Here is a 17,632-nt window from a genome sequence, read left to right as displayed (position 1 = left end):
GGCAGAGGGCTGAGCTGGTGGGCAGAAGAGACCTGTCACCTCGGCTCAGCTGCCTCCAGGAAGGAGTGACGACTCACATCCCCACCTGGGGTTGACAGGTTGACAGGGCTGCTCAGACGCCATAGCCTGTGCATGTCCAGGGGACATCATCAGAGGAGCACAGCTGTCACACTGGCTGCAAGGCTGAGCAGCTTTAAACCAGGAGCAGCAGAAAGAGACCCCGAGGGGGAGGGGAGCTCTCTACTCTAATCCCACCCTCAGCTCTGCATCGGGGAGAGGCGGGGTGGGGGACAGAGCCCAGGACCAATCATGGAAGTGTCAGCGCAGCTCCTGTTTCTGGGTCCTACCAGCTCCCAGCCCTGCGCCAGTCCCCGCACAGCCCAGTGCCTTGGGACTCACGACAGGCCTGACAGCGTCCTTTCTGTTCATGGGAGGCACCTCTGGAGCTCGCTGACATTGGACTATTTGCTCTGGTCATGTGCCCATGGAGAGCAGAGCTCAGACATGGACCGTGTGTCGGTCCCAACAGCCTACTGCTAGGGCACCCTGCAGTGAGGAACTGGGAAGCCAGAGCCCAGCTGCTGCTCTGGGTCCAGCGGCACCCAGCCTTTTGCTGTCCCCATAGAAGAGAGTCACCCAAGGCTCTCTTCCTCTCCAGCAGCCGTAGTTGCTTAATTTCCGGCCATGAGGAGTCCCAGCATGCGCAGGCGGAGGTCAGGACAGACAGGGGTCGTCACAGAGGACCACACAAGGCTGTCACCACCCATGCCGGGACCCCAGATGGCAAGTCACCTTTGCCACATTCCAGACAGTAGCGACAGATGCTGGGATTGATCCTGTGGGATTGAGGTGAGCCGAGGGTGTTTGTGTGGACGCCTTTGTCGGGCTATGGAGGTTTCCTTCTGCTCACAGGGTGCTGTGGGATGTTGACGCCCCCACTTCTTGTTCTTCATCCCCTGAGATAACCGCTTGGTCGCTGTTTCCGGTTTTGTTGATGTGGTAAATTATACAGATATTTCACCTTCTGCACCTGCCTGGCCTTCCTGGGAGGAGCCCTGGCTGCTCCTGGCCTGTGGTCTGGGTTAGCTGCTGCTCCATGCCATTTACTGGTGTTTCCCTGAGAGCTTCTCACACGTCTTTTCTTGCTTTAGAGTTAAACTTATTGTTGTGAGGTTACAACACACTAATTGTACACAGGTACTCACACCACCACCCCCGCATACTCCCCCCACACCAATAGACACTCACATTCACACCCATGTGGGCCACTCATCCACACCCACCCACCCACACACACTGGACCACAAACACACTCAACCCACCCCATACCACACACATCACACCACACACCACACACCCAAAGCACATACACCCACACACCACACACACACATAAATCGCAAACACACATACACCAAAAATACCAAAGACACACCACACATCCCATACACACCCCACACACATCACACACGCACCACACACTCCCCACTCCCCCAATACACACCCAGCACACCCCACACACACAACATAAACAGCAAACACGTATACATACACCATACACACACAGCCACAGCACACACACCCACCACCCACTGAATGCACACACAAAATATATATACATGCCATCACACCATTTCCTTCCCTACATGCCACACGCACAAGATATCCCCATGTAGACACCCACATATGGACGCACACAACATGTCCAAACACTCTAGTCCTACTGTACACACACACACCACAGACACACATAAATAGTAAACACACATATACCACAAACAGCAAACACACACCACGCATCCCGTACACACACACACCACACACACAAGCAGTACACTCCCGACTCCTCCACACAACAAACTCACACACTAGACACCACGTACCAGGTACCCTTCCCACACACTTCCACAGCACCCCAGTTTATGCCACACACTGCACATACCCCACACACGCATGCATATATGCCCCCTACACACACTCACACCCCCACACACATACAACACATACCTCCTCAGCTCCCACACCACATACACCCACAACACAACACACACAGAAGATGCATCACTCATGCATACCCCACACACACCACACTCACAGCACATATACACACCCCACACACAGCTCTCACACACATTTACACAACACACACACCACATATTACCCTTCCCCATAGACTTCACACACATCAAGCCTCCCACAGCACAACTTCCCACACATACTACACATACTGCACCCACACAAACTACATACACACATACCACACACACCAAACACATACACACCACACACACCACACTCACACACTCCCCACACACATCCTCCCCCACACATACCTAACAAATGCACACACTCCATACACACATGCACTCATGCACACCACCCTTTGGCAACCGCAGGGCCTCCGCAGCTCTCACCTCCTACACACACAGAGGAAGACTCCACCGACATCACTTCAAGACAGGTCTCTGACGTGAGCTGGAACACAGGAGGGGTAGGGCAAGGCAGGGAGAGTGAGCTTCTGGCCACAGGAGCCAGACCCCCACCCCCTCACCTCCACTCACTCACGGCATCAACAGTGCTTCTCAGGGCCTTGAAGCCATCCTCCACTGCAAACACATGGTCCGGACTGCCTGCCATTGCTGTTATCTACAGAGAGCAGAGCTGGCTTGGTCCCCCAGCCCAGGGGTGAGCATGCAGCAGATCCCTGGCCCAGGGAACAGCGTCCTGCCCCCATGCTTTGGAGGCAGCAGTATACCAGGCTCTGAGGGCCACAGCCTTCTCCAGCCAGCAGCCCACTCTCAGGGAGTGGGGAGCTCTTCCACCCTCCCCTCTGGTTTAGTAGGATTTATACAACATGCTGTCATTTCTGCAGTAGTCATGGGGTGGCCCAACTCACTTGAGGCAGATTAGATGACCCTTCTTGGGGTGGCCATAGGAAAGCCGTCTGGGACACCCTTCTGTACTCTAACCCTAACCTGACCACAAGGCTCCATATTGGTGCCTGGTTAACCTGTTTGGAATTACTGGGTCTTTCCTATAATCAGCCACACCCAGGGTATAAATGGTGGCCCCCAGGCTTCAAGCCCTTTCAGCTTAAGGGAAAGAAGGCATTGAGTATTAATTACCAAAATACATGGAGCAAAATGCTGATAAATACGAACTGAACTCACTTCTTTGAGAGTGTCCAAAAATGGATGTTTCATCATTGTTCCATCGGTCATAGCAATAATCATGCTGGAAACCTTGTTATCTGCAGGAGAAGCAAGGAGTGGCCTGCTCAGCAAAGGCCCCAGAAGTGACCTCCAAAAGGTCCTGTGTTGGGAGAAAAGCTGAGTGTTGGGAGAGAAGCTGAGGCAGGGCTTGCATGTCTGCCACACTTGCTGGCTCCTTGCTTCTAGCACTTCCGTTATCTCAAGCAGCTATATGTTTCTCATTCACTAGATACACTGTTTCCTTTCAACCCCCACATCCTCACCACCTGTTTTTTGTTTGAGCACCAATAAACAGCATGGGCTCCCAGAGCTCAGGGCCTTTGCAGCCTCCGCACTCGCGATGGCCCACTGGTCCCACTTTCTCTCTCAAACTGTCTTTTTCTCATTCCTTTGACTCCACCAGACTTCATCACTCCCAAGATCTGGTGTTGGGTCTGATCACCCCAACACTCCAGGACCCCTGCGGGCTGCCGGGCCCACAGTACTGATCACTCCAGGGCATGTCCAGGTGTCCCCATCTCATCCTCCAGGGGAGAGGCTGCCAAGGCCCAAGCACCTACTACACAGAGACCCCTAGAGTGAGGGAGGTCTCAGCCCAGCACCCATTTTACAAAGGAGGAGCTGAGAGGGGCAGGCCCCTTCTCACCAGGCTGCCTGAACCCTCACCCACTAGCAGCCTGCACCACCTCTGCCTGAGGGCAATTCCAGCCAGGACTCCACAAGCCCAGACCTGTCCCATGGGTAGGGGGAGGAGCAGATGGGCTCTCCTGTGGGCAGAGCCTGCAGGCAGCCCTGCCGGCATCTCTGGGCCCAGGAGTTCAGGACTCCAGGTCAGTGGCATCTGGGCAGGGGACCCCACAGCCACCTCAATGCCTTTCCTCACCAGCCCTGCCTTTTCTTGACAAGAGCTGCAGCAACACAGTGGGGAGGGAAGTTGGGGGCCCTGGACAGCCTTCTGTACCATATGAGACAAGGTCAGGGAAAGCAAGTTACTGGAAGGGGAGATATGGAAGGGAAGAGGAAGACTAAGTTGTGTGCAAGGAGGCAAACCCCTTGGCTCTTCTTGAGAGGTGACAGCGTGCTGGCAGTCCTCACAGCCCTCGCTTGCTCTCGGCGCCTCCTCTGCCTGGGCTACCATTTTTGCGGCACTTGAGGAGCCCTTCAGCCCACTGCTGCACTGTGGGAGCCCCTTTCTGGGCTGGCCAAGGCCGGAGCCCACTCCCTCAGCTTGCAGGGAGGTGTGGAGTGAGAGGCGCAAGCAGGAACCGGGGTTGCGTGCGGGGCTTGCGGGCCAGCTGGAGTTCCGGGTGGGCGTGAGCTTGGCAGGCCCCACACTCAGAGCAGCCAGCCGGCCCTGCCGGCCCTGGACAATGAGGGACTTAGCACCCGGGCCAGCAGCTGCGGAGGGTATACTGGGTCCCCCAGCAGTGCCAGCCCACCAGTGCTGCGCTCGATTTCTCGCCAGGCCTTAGCTGCCTTCCGGCGGGGCAGGCCTCGGGACTGCAGCCTGCCATGCCTAAGCCTTCCCCCACCTCCGTGGGTTCCTGTGCAACCCGAGCCTCCCCAACGAGCGCCGCCCCCTGCTCCACGGCACCCAGTCCCATCGACCACCCAAGGGCTGAGGAGTGCGAGCGCAGGGCGAGGGACTGGCAGGCAGCTCCACCTGCAGGCCCCGTGTGGGATCCACTAGGTGAAGCCACCTGGGCTCCTGAGTCTGGCGAGAACGTGGAGAGTCTTTATATCTAGCCCAGGGATTGTAAACGCACCAATCGGCACTCTGTATTTAGCTCAAGGTTTGTAAACACACCAATCAGCACCCTGTGTTTAGCTTAAGGTTTGTGAGTGCACCAATGGACACTCTGTAGCTAGCTACTCTGGTGGGGCCTTAGAGAACCTGTGTGTCAAAACTCTGTATCTAACTAATCTGATGGGGACGTAGAGAACCTTTGTATGTAGCTCAGGGATTGTAAATGCACCAATCAGCACCCTGTCAAAACAGGCCACTTGGCTCTACCAATCAGCAGGATGTGGGTGGGGCCAGATAAGAGAATAAAAGCAGGCTGCCTGAGCCAGCATTGGCAACCCACTCTGGTCCCCTTCCACACCGTGGAAGCTTTGTTCTGTCGCTCTTTGCAATAAATCTTGCTACTGCTCACTCTTTGGGTCCACGCTGCTTTTATGAGCTGTAACACTCACCGCGAAAATCTGCAGCTTCACTCCTGAACCCAGCGAGACCACGAGCCCACCAGGCAGAACAAACAACTCCAGAGGTGCTGCCTTAAGAGCTGTAACACTCACCGCAAAGGTCTGCAGCTTCACTCCTGAGCCAGCGAGACTACGAACCCACCAGAAGGAAGAAACTCCGAACACATCCAAACATCAGAAGGAACAAACTGCAGACGCGCCACCTTAAGAGCTGTAACACTCACCGCGAGGGTCTGCGGCTTCATTCTTGAAGTCAGTGGGACCAAGAACCCACCAATTCCTGACACATTCTCTTTTCCTTTTCACATAGCCCAGCTGGAGGGCAAGCACCTCAGGGTTATGAGCACCAGAACTGCACACGCAGGATCCCACGCAGTTCTCAGAACTCCATGGGGCGGGGGCTTACTATGCTCATTGCACCAGGGAGGGACCTGGAGCTCAGAGCAGGTGAGCAACTTGCTCCAAGAGGCACGGCAGGTGTGGCCTTGCTTCAGAATCTGCACACAGAGCTCTCTGAGGCTCATGCCCAGCTCTGTTCCCACTATGGGACCACCATGGGGACGACAGGTGCTTACACGTGGAGTTGAAATTTTCCATCTGCAGAATTGCCTGCAAGAAAATGAAGAAATATCGAGCCTGGACAGTGAAATGTTCCCACTGATAAGATTTTGTAAACTAGAATCGATTATTGGAGCTCAAGGGGTGTATACATTTCTAAATCCTGCCTGCATGAATGTGTGTCCTTCAGGCACCATTTTCTGAAGTTTGTCCAGACCCTCTTTTATTTTCTTCCTGAAAAAACTCCAAAAAGGTGGTTGACGTGGAAAGACATGGACTGTTAAAAATTACCTCCCAAGCTCTCTGGGAGCCACTGTTCACTGTGCAAGGCCTCGTGGATGGAGGAGGCGGCCAAGCAAGGTCTCTGTCCTGCTCATTCTTCACTGTGACGTTGACCATAGATTTCAGGCCTTCTGCTCTCATCCCAGTTCCAGAGAATGTAGGCCTGGGGAATCTCACCAGGGCCCCACTTAGACCATCTCTGGTGATAGTGGGAGCTTCCTATGGATGAGCAACTGTGAGTCAGGAACTGCAATGGGGCCAATATTCCTAACCCTAACCCTAACCCTGAACCGGGGATGGGCAACTGAGAGTCAGCCACTGACAATGAGGCTGACATTACTAACTCTAACTCTAACTCTATTTCTAACCCAAACTCTAACCCAAGGACTCTCTCGTGTTGGGCACTCCATCCTTTAACAGATAGGGCTGCATTTGGGAAAAGTCATCCTGCTAAGCCACCAGCCCTGCACCCAGACCCCACAGCCCCAGACCCCTGACTCTGACTCAGTTTCCTCCTCTCTCTTTACCCTGCTACAGGAAATACCAAATCTGCTTAATTAGACTGCCTGGCCTCCTTGACTTCATGTGCCCTTGAAACAAAAAGACCAAAACCTGGAGAGGCAGCCCCGACGGCTGTGCATGCAGGGGCTGAACACTGATCTGCAGACTGGCTGGGGGATGTGGCCTTTCAGCTGCTGTTAAAGCAGACAGAATGGGCTGGGGCAGACAGGACTTGCTCTGGTGGCAGGACTGGGACAGGCCGGGGACTTAGGGTCAGGCTAATCCAATGTCACATGCTGAGCCTGCACAGCAAGTTTGGGCAGAGCATGGACCCTGAAGGATGGCTTCCCACTGGGGGCAGACAGTCCCTGCCATGGCTGGAGCTCTGAGAGCCCTGCCTTGCCCAGCCCAGGAGGGGAGGAGGCCAGGCCCATCCATACCCAGAAAAGGCCATGCCCTGGCCTTCCTCTGGCCATGCCCAAACCCCGTTCCCCCTCTGGGTCACCTGCCACAGTCCTCCCCCATAGACTTGCTTTTTACCACCTCACACCCACTCCAGTCTTTCTGCCAAACCCACAGCACAGGACACACAGATCCAAGCCTCCCTCCAGCTCAAGATGTGGCAGCCCATCTTGTATCCCCTCAAAGCTGCAAGTGGGGTCCAGGCCCCCATCCAATCCCCAGTATCCTCACGTCTCTCCTGCGCTTCACCTCCTCTGGGCCCAGTTCTGGGCATGTGCATCGGAAGTGCCCTCATCTCCCGCCAAACAGGAACTCTGCAGTGCACCCTGCTAGGCCTAGGCTCCTCTCTAGGCCACCTCAAGCCACCTGAGCTTGCTCCTCCTACCTCCCTCCCTCTAGTTTCCCAGCCTGGCCTGGAGCTCGGAAGCCCACACAGGGACTCCCCTGTCTGGGCCTGCCAGCATCCCTGCACTGAAGCCCCACGACTCTCACCACCGGCTCTGACCCTGTCTCCCTCCTGCACTGGCCAGGGCAGGGGGAACAGGCACAGAGCAGCAGCCAGCACAGGTGTGTGTTCACAGGACACCCCCGCCCCGCCAGCCCCTGCACCCCGGGAATCCTCACAGCCACCTCCCAGGGAAGGAGGCAGGGCAGAGAGAGTGCAGGGGAGCGTGCAGTGGGGGAGGCTGAGAACTTCTGGAGCACAGGGGCCTGCAGGTAACCTTGCAGCCATGTGTAGGAGGATGCAGGGGAGCCAGGGCTAAGGTCAGGTGGGTACTGTGAGTTGCCCTGTCCAGCCTGCCCTGTGTGCTGTCAGGCTCCCAACCAAGGTCTCCGGGAGCCCTTCAGCTCCCTGGAGCTCCCTCTGGCTCAGCTCATCAGGCCTCCCTTTGAGGCTCAAAGCAGCACTCACTTGTCTGAGGTGAGTGGCAAGACAGTGTCGCTGTCTGTGGAGTAGGTGATGAAGGACATCCACATATTTGCGCTGAGAAGGAATCAAGTGCTGGTGAAAAGCCAGAGGCACCATCTCAGAAGCCAGGGTGAGTGATGCCAATTCCCCACCTCCACCCCAACTCTGTTATGAATTCCCTGTTATGGTTGACAGGAAGGTTGACATGGTGACTTTGTGACCTGCAGCTCTTCCCAATGTCCTGCATGTTGACAACACCACGGGGAGGCACAGGACCTTTGGAGGGGCTACAAGAGGAAGCCTCCATTTCCCTTACAACAGCCCTCACAGTGTCCCTTAAAACCCCTAGACCTCGCCATTTGTTTACTGGAAGAGTTAGCCCAGGTGACTTAGGTGAGGACATTGCTGTGGGTGAGGAGGTCAAGGACTGGGAGGCCAGAGTGTTGGCAGTGACAGGTCATTTGTGTGACACTGAAGTCCCCCAGGGGATAGCAGATCTGGAAGGAGATGGAAACTGTGGTGTTGCCAGAGTCCTTATGAATGAGGGACATTCCGGTTCTCTACTGCTGTGCACCAGACCACGCTCATTTAGGGACACAGAACAGGCCCATTTTATTATGCTCACAGGTTCTGAGGATCAGGCACTTGGGGCAGAGTGGGAAGGGCTCCTCATGTCTGAGGCCCCAGATGGGAAGGCTTGAGCAGCCCGACATGACTTGAAGGATTCGGCACTGGAATTATCTGGAGGCTGCTCCACTCACAAGTGTGGCTCTTGGGCAGGAGGGCTCAAAAGCTGGGCTCAGCTGGGACTGTGAATGGAGACCCTGCAGGTAGCTTCCGCGTGTGACCTGGGCTTCCTCCCAGCATGGCAGCTTCAGGGTGCTTGGGCTTTTACAGGTGGCCCAGAGTTCCGAGTGAGTATTTTCCGTGAGCAAGGCAGAAATTGTAGAGACTTTTATGACATCACCTTGGAAGTCACACAGTGTCACTTCCACTGTACTCTATTGGTCCAAGCAGTCACAGCTGCCAACAGTCAATGGGAGAGAACACAGGCCCCCTCTCTAGGGCAGAAGTATGGATGAGTTCACATCCCAGTGTCAAAACTGCTGTATGACAAATGCTTTGAATGGCAGAAACATTACAGTGTGTGGAAAAACGTGGGCACTGATGATGGGATTCAAGTTGGACTCAGAAAAGTTAGACTGTGATAGTTAGAAATGCCTTAATTTCATTTTCTTCATTTTTGTATGCAGAAGTGATATATGATTAAAAATTCTTCTTCAATAAGTCTAAAATAGATCTTTCAGTGTATTTAACACAAAAATTACAAGTGATAGCCAGGAAGGGTGGCTGATGCCTGTAATCTCAGCACTTTGGGAGGCTGAGGCCGACAGACCACTTGAGGTCAGGATTTTGAGAGCTGCTTGGCTAGCATGGTGAAGCCCCATCTCTACTAAAAATACAAAAATTAGCCAGGCGTGGTGGTGCACATCTGTAATCCCAACTACTCGGAAGGCTGAGACAGAAGAATCACTTGAATCTGTGAGGCGGAGGTTGTAGATTGCAAGATTGCGCCATTGCATTCCAGCCTGAGTGAGACTCTTTCTCAAAAAAAAATTACAAGTGATAAAAAAGCACTGGGTTAGTGGACTTTGGGGGGTTTTTGTCTTGCTTTGGAGTGGTGTTTAAAATAATGTATTATTTTAAATAAGTGCTATTTTAGAATGGGTAAAGTTGGTGTAATTCCTCCGAAAGCATATTAGGTTTCCTTGCTTCACATCCTTCATGACTCTTGGTAGTGCCATATTTTATATTTTTTGATTTATAATTATGTTTTGATGTCTAATCAATAGACAAAAGTATTGTCTTAATTTGCAGTTTCCTAATTACTAAAGGGTTATTCATCTGTTCACATGATTTGGGGTCATTCCTGTTCCCTTCTTTGTGAAGTGCCTGCTCATGCCTCTGTGTCCATTCTCTGATTTGGGTGTTTATCTTTTGCATTATTGATTCATTCACATTCTTTGAATTCTGAATGCTAATCCTTTATCAATTGTTGCAAATATCTTCTTGCATGATGTGGCTTGTTTTTTCACTCTATTTGTTGTCTCTTAGTAAAGCAAAAGGTGTTCATTTTAATCCAGTTGTTTGTCATTTTTTCTTTTGTTTTTTTGTTGTTGTTGGTGGTGGTGGTGGTGGTGGTTTTGTTTGTTTGTTTGTTTGTTTGTTTGTTCGCTTTGTTTTGTTTTGAGACAGAGTCTCTCTCTGTTGCCCAGGCTGGAGTGCAGTGGTGTGATCTCGGCTCATTGCAACCTCTGCCTCCCAGGTTCAAGCAGTTCTCTGCCTCAGCCTCCCAAGTAGCTGGAATTACAGGCAACCCCCACCACGCCCAGCTAATTTTTGTATTTTTAGTAGAGATGGGGTTTCACCATCTTGGCCAGGCTTGTCTTGAACTCCTGACCTCGTGATCAACCCGCCTCAGCCTCCCAAAGTGCTTGTCATTTTTTTAAACTTTAAGATTTGCTCTTTTTTGTATCTTAAGAATTTCTTCCCTGTTAAGAGGTGAAATACTTTTTATTTTACAAGTTTTAAAGATTTGCCTTTCACATTGAAGTCTTGATTCTACCTAGAATTAATTTATAAGTGTGATTATGTCATATATTTGATTTCATTTTTTGCCATGTAGCTAACAAATTGTCCCAGCTCCATTTGTGGAAAATTCCATCTTTTCCCCATTGATCTTGTCACTACTTGTGTTTCAAGTTCCATATAGATTTGAATCTGTTTTTATTTATTTATTTATTTTGAGATGGAGTCTTTCTCTGTTGCCCAGGCTGTGTAGTGCAGTGGCACCATCTCAGCTCACTGCAACCTCTGCCTCCCAGGTTCAAGCGATTATAATGCCTCAGTCTCCCGAGTGGCTGGGATTACAGGCACTAGGATGTGCAGCATTCCCTTGGGAACCTGGGATGGATACGTTGGAGAATGATATATACACATGAGAAATATAGTTTGTGTTTTTCAGATGATTAAATGGGGAGAGGGAAGGGGGTAACCAGAAGATAACCTAGACTCATCTGACACATACACAAAGTTCTTCACATACACACTGCGCCTGGCTAATTTTTGTATTTTTAGTACGGACTAGGTTTCGCCATGTTGGCCAGGCTGCCAATCTCTGTCTATTGGCTTATATTGATAGCATCCATACCATACTATCTTAATGACTATATGGGGGAAGACTGTATTACTGTCCGTAACTGTCCGTTTCCATTTAAGGGAAGGACTGTGCTCCCTGCCATGTTTGTGGCAGGTTTTGATTGACCAATGGAATGTTAACAAAAGTAATGGGTGCCACTTCTGGACAGAAAATGTTTAAGAGTCTAGGTATGACTCAGGTGGCTCCAACAGCCTGCTGCCTGAGCAACTAGGATGTGCAGCGTTCCCTTGGGGACCTGGGATGGATACGTGGGAGAATGATATATACACACGAGAAATATAGTTAGTGCTTTTCAGATGATTAAATGGAGAGAGGGAAGGGGGTAACCGGAGGATAACCTAGACTCATCTGACACATACACAAAGTTCTATAGCAAGTCTTCACACAATACCTTTTTTTTCTTCTGGTAATTGTTGGCTATTTGCTCTTTGACATAAATTTTAGAATCAGCTCATCAAGTCTCCTCTCTCCCAAAAACTTCTTAATGTTTGATTACAATAACATTAAATGTATGGATTCATTTGGAAGAAACAGGTCTGCAGTAAGAGTTGTCCTATCAGTGAATATGACACATGGCATATGTCTGTTTATACAGGTCTTTTCCAGTGCCTTTCATATAAATTCCCCTATGAAGATCTTGACCTCATTGGTCCAGTGCCTTCCCAAAATACACTACATTTTACTACTACTGTAAATGATAATTTAAAAGTTTTTAAACTGTGTATCATATACAGAGATGTACTTACATGTTTATATATTGACCCACCTCGCTAAACTCTCTTCTATGAATTTATCTGTAGATTCATTTTGATTTATTGTAAAATATAATTTTTTTTAAAAAAAAGAATCAGAATTGTGCTGACTGGTTCTCCAATCCAGTGTTGACTAGTGATGGCACTCTTGATTTTAAAGAGAATGTTTCTAACATCACAATTAACAATGATATCCATTGAAGGCTTTTGGTAGAAATTCTTTATCAGATTAGAAAGTTTCTCTACTAATCTTGGTTTGCTACAAGTCACAAACGAGTGTTGAATTTTATCTAAATGCTTTTTCTGGTATATTGTGATGAACATGTATTTCTGTCCAGTAATCTAAATTTAGTATGTTTAGATACATTAATGCATGCAAAACCAATTTTAAAATGTTATAAATAAACCTAACTTGGCCATGATATTTTAAAACATGCTAGAGTTTACTCATAATTTAGAACTTTTTGTTTATCTATGATCATGAGAGAGATGGGTCCATACTTTTCGATTTCTGTGTTGTCCTTATCTGTTTTTGGTATTAGGTCATAGGAGACTCATAAAATGCACCTGGAGGTTTGCTTTGTCTCCTAGGAAAGACTTTGAACTTGATAAATATAATCTGCTCTTTGAATATCTGGTATGATATCATCCTTGTGTTTTCTTTTGGGAAGACTTTAAAATGATATAATTTAATAGTTCCTGGATGTTACGAATTCTGTCTCCCCCAAAATGGGTATGTGGAAGCCCTAACCGGTGATGTGACTGTATTAGGACATAGGGGCATTAAGGAGGTAATTAAGGTTAAATGAGGTCATAAGAGTAGGCCTTAATCAAATAGGACTGATGTCCTTACAAGAAGAGAAAGAGACGCCAGAGTTTTCTCTTCAAGCATGCACAGAGCAAAGGCCATGTGAGAACTCCACGAGAAGATCTCTGTTTGCAAGCCAAGAAGAGGAGTCTCATCAGAGACCAATCCTGGTGGCACCTTGATCATCGACTTTCAGCCTCCAGGACTGGTAGCAAATAAATTTTTATTGTTTAAGCCCCCCAGCCTGTGGTATTTTCTTATGACACCCAGAGCAGACTAATATTTATTTATTTTTTTATTATTATTTTTATTTTTGAGATGGAGACTCACTTTGTCACCCAGGCTGGAGTGCAGTGGCGTGATCTTGGCTCACTGCAACCTCTGCTTCCCAGGCTCAGGAGATTCTCCTGCCTCAGCCTCGAGAGTAACTGAGATTACAGGGACGCGCCACCAGGCTCGGTTAATTTTTGTATTTTTAGTAGAGACAGGGTTTCAACGTGTTGCCCAGGCTGGTCTTGAACTCCTGACCTCAAGTGATCAGCCCACCTTGGATCCCAAAGTGCTGGGATTACAGCCATGAGCCACCATGCCCGGCCCTAACACTTATTTAGTGTTTCTACTTCTGTCAATTCACATGACATTTTTTTCTAGGAATTTGAACATTTATTAGCATGCCTTCTTATAAAGTTGTTCAGAATGTTTAATTCTTATATTTCTGCTCTATCTGTAGTTACATCTTTTTAATTCCTATTATTGCTTAGTTGTGCCTTCTCTTTTTCTAGGCATTCTAAACAGGGAGGATATTGTCCCTAAAGGAGTGAAAATTAGCCTTGGGTGAGTCTTACTCTTTTAAAATATAAAACACAGATATGTATACAGTACATACTCTTAAAATATAAGACACAGACATATATACAGTACATAAAGAGCAATCTAGTATGTATGTGGAATCAAAATTTCATGGGGATTAATGGGGAGAGACTATTAAGAAAAATAAAACCTAAAACATTTCCCAGGATGGGGAGATTATAAAGAAAAACAAAAAAGGATAGGAAGCACTGTCTTGTTTTCTGATCAGTTTCACCAGCGTATTGTCTGTTAGCAAACCTTTCAAATAACCTTTAGCTTTGTTATTACTCTCTATTGTATTTTTTGTTTTCTATTTATAGTTATTTATTTAATATCCTCTACCTTTCATTTTATGTGGGTTCATTTTGCTACTCTTTTTCTCGTATTTTCATTTAGATTATTAGCTCTTTATTTTCACCCCTTTTTGCTGCAAAATAAACCTAATAGGCCGCAAATTTCCCTCTAAGTTTGTCTTTCACTGAATCTCATAAGTTTTCATATTTAATATTTTATTATCAGTTGATTTTAATATTTTAATTTCAGTGTTGATTTCTACTTTGATACATTCAATTTTCAACTTCCAATTTTTTGTGGTTTTAAAAAATTCTTTTTGTCATTGATTTCCAACCTAATTGCATTATAATCAGAGAACATGGTCTGTGTGACACTATTTCTTTGAATTTTATTGAGATTTGTTTCAATACATGATTTGGGGGAGGATTCTTTAGAAGACCATTAAAACCAAGTTTATTAATTGTGTTGTTCAAATCTTCTAAGTTTTTAGTAACACTGTGTCTACTCGATACATGCGTGTTGAAATTTCTCAAATGCACAGTGGGTTTCACAATTTCTCCTTATAGTTTATGTTTTTTGTTTTTATTTTATTAGGTGCATGCAAGTTTAGAATTGTTATGGCTGTCTGGAAAATTCAGCTGATTGGGAACTGATCCTCTTAAACCCTGGTCACGCTTTCTCTGTGCTGAAGACTCCCACTTCCTTTTGGTTTCCCCAGCATCCCGGCCATATCTCTGTATCTTTTCCCATCCTTTTATGTTAAACTTTTTTATGTCCTTATGTATTAGATGTGTCTCTTTTTGAAAGTATATAGCTAGTTTTTGTTGTTGTTGTTGTTGTTGTTTTGAGACATGGTCTCACTCTGTTGCCCAGGCTGGAGTGCAGTGGTGCAATATTGGCTTACTGCAACCTCCACCTCCTGGATTCAAGACATTCTCGTGCCTCAGCCTCCCGAGTACCTGAGACTACAAGTGCACACCAACACATTCAATTAGTTTTTGTATTTTTTTTGGTAGTGACGGGGATTCACCATGTTGGCCAGGCTGGTCTCGAACTCCTGACCTCGAATGATCCGCCTACCTTGGCCTCCCAAAGTCCTGGGATTAGAGGCGTGATCCCACCCTACCCAGCCAATTTTTGTTTAAGAGTCAGGGTTTCACTCTGTTGCCCAAGCTAGAGTGCAGTGGTGCATTCATAGCTCACTATAACCTGGAACTTCTAGGCTCAAGTGATCCTCCTGCCTCCCACAGTCCTGTAAGTAGGACTACGGTGTGCGCCACCACACCCACCTATTTTTGTTTACCGTGGTTTGTTTTTTTGGTTTTTGTTTGTTTGTTTGTTTTGTTTTGTTTTTTTGAGAGAAAGGTTCTTGCTATGTTGCACAGACTGGCCTCAAGCAATCCTCCCACATCTGCCTCCCAGAGCTAGGGAATTACAGGCATGAGCCACGGTGCTGGATTGGATTTTTTTTTCTTTTTCTTTTTTTTTTTTAGCAGACAAATTTTGACTTTAAATGGCAAGTTAAGTACATTGTGGGGAGCACGAAACTGCACCAATCAGATCTCTGACTGTGGGGAGTAGGACTGGGGGAAGGGAGTGTTTTGGGAATCCACTCTCTACCACCACAATGGGCCACCACATTCACGGAAAGACCACATCCCTCACAGGCTTCTTTTAGCCAGAGGCCAGCAGGGATATGAAGGCAGGCCCATGCCTAGGAAATCTCAGACTCCTCAGTTGGCTCAAGGTCTCCCCAGCTGCTTGGATAAACTTTCCTGGAAGTGGTCTCCCTCTGAAATTATTCTTTCCTTTTATTTTCAGAAAACTCCCCATATTGGTGATGGTCATTATTTTCCGTATCTAGCCACTCACCTTAATCAGCATGTTCCCAGCTTCTTTGCTCACCGTCGTTTCTTGAACTCCACTCTTCCAAGTTGTTTCCTTCTTTCTGAAATACATTCTTAATCCTTTCATCAAGGCTGTACAGGCTGTAAACTCACACTCTGCACATCTGACAATACCTTCATTTTGTGCTCACACTTGATTTATATTCCAGATAGATACAGAATTCTATTTTTGAGGCACCCAAGGACATATCACTGGTGGCCATGGCAACTTTATCATTGGTTTCACTGCCAGTCCTTCCTGGGTAATCTGTGTTTTGAGCTTGGTGACTTTCAAATTGTTTTCTTTGTCTTTGATGTTCTGCATTTTGGATTTGATGTCTCTCTCTATTCCTCAATGTTCTCTCTTCCATAAAAGAAAAGTTTTGCTTTAGGACTGTCAGAGGCAGTCAAACCAGAGCGACTCCATTTTGAGTGAGGGCTAGGAAAATGAGGCCGGGACTTGCTGGGCTGCATTCTCAGAAAGCTAGGCATTCCTAGCCTCTAGATGTTCACGGTTAAGGGAACAAATTAATAATGTTTACTAAACAGACCCAGACTTGGGAGTGTCCAGATATCAAGATATCTGGAGAACAAAGGCATTCCTAATTTTGCTTTAAAGATAATATTGATTCTTGCAAAATATAGTAATTAAGAAAATTAATCCTTTTTCATGAACTCTTTTGCAGAGCACCTCTCTCCATCTACACAAGCGTTGTACCTAGGATGGGGGCTTTACTCCTCTTACTTTCGGGAACGTCCCACTCTGTCTATGGAGTAGCTGCACTTTGACCACTTTACTTTCTTAATAAACTTGCTTTTGCTTTGCACTGCAGACTCGCCCTGAATTATTTCTTGCATAAGATTCAAGAACCCTCTCTTGGGGTTTAGATGGGGACCGCTTTCCTGTAACAGGACCATCTCTAAGGTTTTGATGTATGTTCTGAACCCGACTTCCCCCTCCTCAGATTTAGGTTTGTCCTTGAGGATCTCATCTTTGCAACAGACCCTCCAAAGCCTTGGAGAGAAGCTCAGCGCTTCCTCACGGTGTCTCCGCGCACCCACTCACCCCTACCACGTCAGAACACCCACTGAGTGACGGAATTAATGAATGAGGGAGCAGAGACTCGGGGTGGTTTACCTTTCAGTACTTCAAGAATTCTCCCTTCTCCAAACGAAGCTGCTTTGCACCCTAAGCTCAAGCAAGGTGACCCATGCACACCGGCCTGCAACAGCACCAAGAACTGCAATTACCACTCTACCCCATCTACCCTCACTCCCCCACTGCAGGGGAAACCCCAGGTCCTCCGAGTCCCAGCGCAGTCTCCACCCACCCACAGTCATTCCGTCCAGACCACGGCCCTTCTGCCCTGGCCCTCTCCCACCCTCCAGGGGCAGTTAAGTCCCCGGACACCTCTATGTTCTAAGGGTCGCGGAGCCCCACTTCCTGGCAAAGTGCTGCACGGTCACAGCTGGGGCCAGGGGAGCGGAGGTGTCGGGGCGCTCCCGGAGGAGCTGGGCTACTTGGGCGCTGGGGAGGTGCTGCTAACGGAGCCGCCAGGTCGCGCGGGGAGGGAGGGCCGGGAGGCCACGCGGGTCCTCCGCGAAGAGGGAGCCACAGGCACGGGGCGCATCGCCGCGGCCCCCAGGCGCAGGAGTGAGAGGTCGGGGAGCCTAGAACCAGAGGGCGGCAGCGA

At 48.5% G+C, this 17,632-nt stretch overlaps 2 long non-coding RNA genes across 2 annotated transcripts; one reads left to right on the top strand and one right to left on the bottom strand.

Annotated features, from left to right (window-relative positions):
• Positions 1-783: 783 nt before the first annotated feature.
• On the bottom strand, positions 784-3,286 carry LOC129048229 (uncharacterized). The gene is made up of 4 exons (XR_008510406.1): positions 3,170-3,286; positions 2,565-2,645; positions 2,414-2,474; positions 784-1,145 (listed from the first exon to the last, which is right to left on the bottom strand). It is a non-coding gene; the product is annotated as an uncharacterized LOC129048229 (long non-coding RNA).
• Positions 3,287-9,144: 5,858 nt separating this feature from the next.
• LOC129048230 (uncharacterized) lies at positions 9,145-16,765 on the top strand. Its single transcript, XR_008510407.1, has 3 exons — positions 9,145-9,325; positions 13,692-13,743; positions 16,625-16,765. It is a non-coding gene; the product is annotated as an uncharacterized LOC129048230 (long non-coding RNA).
• The last annotated feature ends 867 nt before the right edge of the window (positions 16,766-17,632 follow it).

The sequence above is a fragment of the Pongo abelii genome, chromosome 8, assembly GCF_028885655.2.
Source record: "Pongo abelii isolate AG06213 chromosome 8, NHGRI_mPonAbe1-v2.0_pri, whole genome shotgun sequence".
NCBI classification, from domain to species: domain Eukaryota; kingdom Metazoa; phylum Chordata; class Mammalia; order Primates; family Hominidae; genus Pongo; species Pongo abelii.
Note: the sequence above shows the minus strand (reverse complement) of the source record. Positions and strands in the feature narration are given on the sequence as shown.